This window comes from Rhinoderma darwinii, chromosome 5 (assembly GCF_050947455.1).
Source record: "Rhinoderma darwinii isolate aRhiDar2 chromosome 5, aRhiDar2.hap1, whole genome shotgun sequence".
Classification (NCBI taxonomy): domain Eukaryota; kingdom Metazoa; phylum Chordata; class Amphibia; order Anura; family Rhinodermatidae; genus Rhinoderma; species Rhinoderma darwinii.
The window spans coordinates 150,084,460-150,090,459 of record NC_134691.1 but is presented as its reverse complement, the minus strand read 5'-3'; the positions used below and the strand labels follow the sequence as shown (position 1 = coordinate 150,090,459).

The following is a 6,000-nucleotide window of genomic DNA, read 5'->3' as shown; positions in this document are numbered from 1 at the left end:
GCGGCCGAAATACATCCGTCAATTACGGACGTAATTAGTGTGTGTGCACATACCCTAAGAGTGCTCAGGTCTCGAATTTTCACGCCAGGCAATAGAATAGTTGCTGTGAATCATTCTGAGGAGATGGTGGTGGGCACAGGGCATTTAATCCTTTTGCCCTCCCTATAACCCTGCACTTGATCTTACCTAAAAAAGTTATTTATTATAGAATTTGGGTATGAACGTGGATTTCTGACATTTGGTCCATTTATTATGATAGTGAACGATTTTACAGAGTTTACAGCTATTCAATTACTTTATGACATTGATCAGAATTCCTATGGTGGAGACGTAAAACAGCGCAACAAGACCAGGCCTGTTTGACAACGTACGGCATATTTTTTTTATCACATCAGATATATTTGGATTATGATGGCGACTATTATCAATACTATGTCAATCACTGTAAGGTTATTTGCAAATATCGATTAATGGCAGATTATGTAAACTCACACCAAGCAATTCTTTGTGTAGACTCACCAAAGATAGACCCGAAAAAAATAAATGAGAATATGTCAAAATAATCTCTTAAAAGAAATATATTGACTATAGTTTCCACATATTGGTGCTGCTACCCCATCAAGCGGAAACAATCACAGTGGTCTCCTCAGCCAATTATTGTGTGAACACCAATGCGCCATCTAGCGGCCAGTCGCTATTCTTACAGTATGCAGGCGCCTCCCAGTGCAGCTGCCGCAGTACATACTCCCGCTTCCAAGAGTAAAGAGACAGGCAGTGGGCGTGGCTGTATTGCGTCACGGCTCCCGGAAGAATAACGCATTTTCATAGGCCGGCGGTGATTCGTTGACCAATACGTGCGTTCGGGGGCGGGTCTATGAGGTGACTGTGTCATGAGCGGCCCTCTTCCATTGCATTGTCTGCGGTTCCCAGGGGCAGGACGAGCACAGGTAAAACGCACGCGTCTAATACCGGGCATTGGGTGTAGATTGTGAGCTAAGGGCCAGTGTGATAGCGACTGGTGACTGAGATTGACGTTTGTCCGTGACTACTCGTGAGAGCTCCCAAGGGCATACCGCAGACCTCTAGACATATGCTGTATTACCCCGATAACGCTAATGTTACTTCTTATATAGCGGCAGCTCTTCTAGTGTGAACAACAGGGCTGCGGCTTGTGTCCCTGGTGACAATAACATGTCCTCATTCCCTCAGCTGCTCCCTATGAATCAGCCTATGGTAAACAATGAGTCCCAGTCTTGGCAGTACGAAATACACTGCCAGCAGGGGGCAGCGCATAGTACTGTGGTATGTACAAGCAGAAAGTGTATATATGGGAAATCAGTGTATTAATACATTTGCCTTGTGGCTACAGTAGTATTAGGTTGTAGTGACCATATGTAGCAGAGCTGAATTTGTTTGAGTTTATGTGCATTGTTTCTGTGATTATGGAGTAGAACCCGCAGTCCTATGTAAAACCACAGCTAACCCATTGCAACATCAAAGTGAGTTTTACCAAACTCAGCTCTGCTACATCCGTATTTACATTCACCATCGGTGACGCAGCGGACCCATGTGATCCCCAACCAATGTTACAGAGAACTTTGTGTCCAGTGATGGAGTTTCTTTTTTAACTTTTAGAAGCTTGTAGGCTTTCTTAGGAATTCATTTAGCCACTGAGTTTGGGTTGCCAGGCAACGTGCAAACATTGAGGTGAAGTAAACACAAAGGTAAGAATTGGGACTAATAATGAGACGGTATGTGGCATTTGTAGCCGCACTGACTAATGATGGGCCGGTGACTTTTCTGAATGGCTACTGATCTGAATATAGGATATGCCACACTTTCTATATATCTCACATAGCAAGATCAGCCCTCCCCCCCCCCCCCCCCATACCGGTGCGGTGAAACGTGGTAAATTAGTACAGTTGGCTTCTGAGAAAGGGGGAGGGGCAAAACATAAATATGAACTTTCACATAGTAACTACTTGACCCTAGTTGCAAAACAATTAGTTTCTCAGAAATAAAGTGGATATGAAAGTCATACGTTTTGGTTTTGTTAGTGACTGGCAATGGTGATACTATTTGTATGTGCCGCATGGGGCATTTAACGGGAACCTGTCACGTTAAATCTGCGGGTATCATGGTATAGAGCAGGATGATGTGTGTGTGTATATATATATATATATATATATATATATATATATATTCATTTAAGCCTCAGCTCATTCTGGGCTTTGGAGTCCAGTGGGCAGTCTTCCCTGATTGAGTGTGAGTACAGAGATGGCTGTCAATCACTGAGTAGGACCGCCCACCAGACTCTTAAGCTCAGAATGAGCAGAGGTTTACATAAATGACAAGTTATACTAAATCTCTCACTACAAACCTCTATATCAATCTGCCCGCTCCCTCCTCTTCTATAACACGCTGCCTGCAGACTATTCTGCGCTTTAGGTTCCCTATTAAGACACGGTGTGTATTTTCATAGCTATAATGCTGACGTTTGTTTGGGATATGACTTGTTTGCTTATGCCCTTCATCTTATCTCCACTCCAGATGTCTGTGTTTTATTTATACCAGGATTTCCAGCACAAGGTTATCGCTCCTGTCCCATTTCACTAAAGAGCACAGCAGAAATATGACTGGTAAATTGACTTTGGCCTGCACTGGTGCCATGAACATGAAGGCTGGGGGGACTTCTGGAGTGCAGTGTCTTTGGAGCTTGGCCATGTGTTGCCAAGCTTGATAGAATGTAAATGCTGGGTAAGGACCTGTTCACATTCGCTTTGGATCCTCTGTTAGGGCCTCCTGTCACACACCAGAAGCCATAGTGCAGCATGCTGTGCTATTGTTTCCGGTAAAACCAGAGACATCTCGAAGGAACCCATTAAAGTCATGCGGATCGGTCGGCCGCTGGTGGTGTCTGTTGTACAACGGAACCGGCGCTTTTGGTATTTTGGTTGCTCTGACGGAGCAGAACAACGGAAATGCCAACTGACCTCAGCAAAACTAAATGGGGTTATTAAACTAAACCAGGTTATTTACCCACGTCACAGAGTGTTTTTCATCTGGAGATCTGTTTCAAGTAGGATGGTCAATGCCTCTGTAGATGAACGCCAACATCTGTTATTCGGGGTAACCAGGCATATCGTGGAGCCAGCAGTTACCCAGCAATTTGATGTGTGCAGTCGTAACTACGGAGATGCGGATTAAAAGCTATGTGCCAATGATTTGGAAAAGGGAAACTAAAATTTTTGCATATGCACAGAGCCTGACTGACAATAAGGGCCAGTTCACACAGAGTTTTTTTGACGCGGAAACCGTGTTGGAAAAACGCGCCAAAAAACTGCCGAAAATGCCTCCCATTGATTTCAATGGGAGGCGGAGGCTTTTTTTTCCTGCGAGCGGAAAAACCAGCTCGCGGGAAAATTAAGGGACATGCCCTATCTTCGGGCGTTTACGCCTCTGACCTCCCATTGACATCAATGGGAGGCAGAGAAAGCGTATTTAGTGGCATTTCATGCCCGCAGCGCTCAATGGCCGTGGGTGAAAAACGGCGCGAAAAACGGCGCGAAAATCGGTGTGCAGGCAGAGGAAAATCTGCCTCAAAATTCCAAATGGAATTTTGAGGCAGATTTTCTGCCTGCAAAATACTCCGTGTGAACCCGGCCTAAGAGCTCATTCAGACAAGCATTATTGACGTCCGAGTGTAGAACGGACAGCACCCGGACTGAACACTGACACTTTATAGTTAATGGGCTGATTCAGGTACCAGTTTTTTTCCATGGACCATCCATCTATGATGAAAAAATCGCTGCATGGTCTATCTTTGTCCGTTTTTCACGCAGGAATGGCCCATAGAAGTCAATGGGACTGCGTTAAAAAACGGACCCCACACGGAGGCCATCCTTTCCGTTTTTCACATATGGTCACCTAGAGACACTTAAGAAGTGAAACCAGAAAGTAGAGCCAGGGCAGTGTGATCTGGAACAAAAGACACTCTCAGAAGCCAAAAATCCTCAGGAGAAAATTCTCACAATGCTCTCTATATAAGCAATAGAAAATGGTGTCCTGCGGTCATCTGACCATCCTGGGGTTGTTTTCAGTGGGTTTGAACAATTGGGGACATTCTTCACGTTTTTATTTTTTTATTTTTTATTTTTTGTTTTTTTTTACAGATGTAAAAAACAGATGGTACACTGATGCCATCCGGGCAGAACAATCTTACAACATTTTTTATTTTTTTTATTCAATTTAAACGTTCAAAAAAACATTACATATTAATACATCATTTATACCCTCCCATCCCCACCCTAAAACCCAATAAACACCCTATTTTCCCTTTCCCATCTACCCATTTCTAACCACGGGATCAGTTGACTCCTCACATTCCGATATCTTTGTTATATATGCCATTCTAAATGGTTTTATGTAGGGGAATTAACAAAAATAGAGTCCTCAGCACAATAACAATATCTACCTATTCAGCTATTAATTCTGTCGAAACAAATATTTGGTTCCATTTTTACTAACTTATTATAAAATCACAATGAAGTTTATGCTAATAAACTTATTTTCAACAACCCCTCTACAACAGGTGGTCTCTACTCAACTGTTTATCCCATTGACCACCTAAACAAACTCCTCCTCCAAGAACCACCCATCAGCAGGATCGCGATGATCGATGAGGAAAGAAGGAGCGAGAAAATAGAGGGAAAAAAAATAATGAAACAACAACCCCACCCACCTCGATACCCCAGATATCCTCCCATCTCCCAATATAACCGGTTTTACTCAACTTAAGCTTCTCATACGTCTTTATTATTTTTCACAAGATTCCTCCACTCCTCAACTGCGGGGGGTGAGGCAGCGCCCAATTTCTTTGCAATAAGTACCCTGGCCATATGCAACAGTCTTGCTGGACCTGTTAGACACTTTTTTTTTCTTCCTTATACCAGCTTAGATTTAGTGACAGAATTTCGTGACAGATTTTTGGCGCATTTTAAGCCATGCCCTTTTCCTTAGAACTTCTGGACACTTTTAAAAAGTTAAAATAGCAGTTCATTTTGGTGCGTTTGCCTTATAAATTGGTCTTTAACTTAATGTGCCAGACATGCCACATTTTGGTACATTTCATCACATATTCTAGGCTCAAACACATTAGTAAATCTGCCCCAACATATCTATCCCAAAATGGTGTCATTAAAAAATACTTGTCCCGCAAAAATCTGGTCACTTATGCAGCTACGTTAACGAAAAAATTAAAATGTTTTGACTCTTGGAACTCAGTTCTGAAAAATATGAAGAAATCGTTGTGTCCTTAAGGGCCAAAATAGCTAATACTGTTTAGGTCCCCCTTGCGAGATCAAAACAGTTCTGACCCGTTGAGGCATGGACTTCACAAGACCTCTTAATTAAAGGGGTTGTCCAGGTTGGAGGCTGTTTCTTATTTACTGTTGACCTAGCTATTCCAGCTGCCTCCGTGTTCTGGGAAACTATTTAGGGGCTCCAACCACTGTATAGCGGCCGTGCTGGGTTACTGCAGCTCTGCTCCTGTTCACTTGAATAGGAGTAGAGCTGCAGTACTTCAACACGGCCGCAATACATTGGTTGGAGCCTTCTACTTCCACCACTGACCCTGCATAGCTTTCCGGCAGCCGGAACAGCTGATCGGTGCGGGATGCGGGTGTCAGACTCCCGCCGGTCATCAGTATAAAAAACAGCACCCAACATGGCTCTGTGATATCTGCTACCAAGACAAAAGCAGCATGTTTTTTTATAAATTTTTCATATTGACATTTATTAAAAATTGTATATACTTTTTGCGCTGCAGCTTCTATTTATGCACTATACTTAGAAGCTGCATAACGCCGCTGTAAGCCAATCTGTCAGCTAGACCAACAGAAGATAGAAACTAGACCACCCAATCTAGCATGGAACCAAAGCAAATAACTATACTGATACGATAAACAGCATTGCTATTGGAAATTAAATTAAATGCAGATT

General features: G+C 43.0%; 1 protein-coding gene across 3 annotated transcripts in view; it reads left to right on the top strand.

Moving 5' to 3' along the window:
* Positions 1-861: 861 nt before the first annotated feature.
* Positions 862-6,000, top strand: part of SMIM13 (small integral membrane protein 13) — a 28,152-nt gene continuing 23,013 nt past the window's right edge. The window contains exons 1-2 of one of the 3 annotated variants that reach the window (XM_075826637.1): positions 862-947; positions 2,575-2,757. The gene's annotated coding sequence lies outside the window, so the exon portion shown is untranslated. Of the gene's footprint in view, positions 948-2,550; positions 2,758-6,000 lie in introns of all 3 variants that reach the window. The other 2 variants (XM_075826638.1, XM_075826636.1) reach the window with 2 other exon arrangements.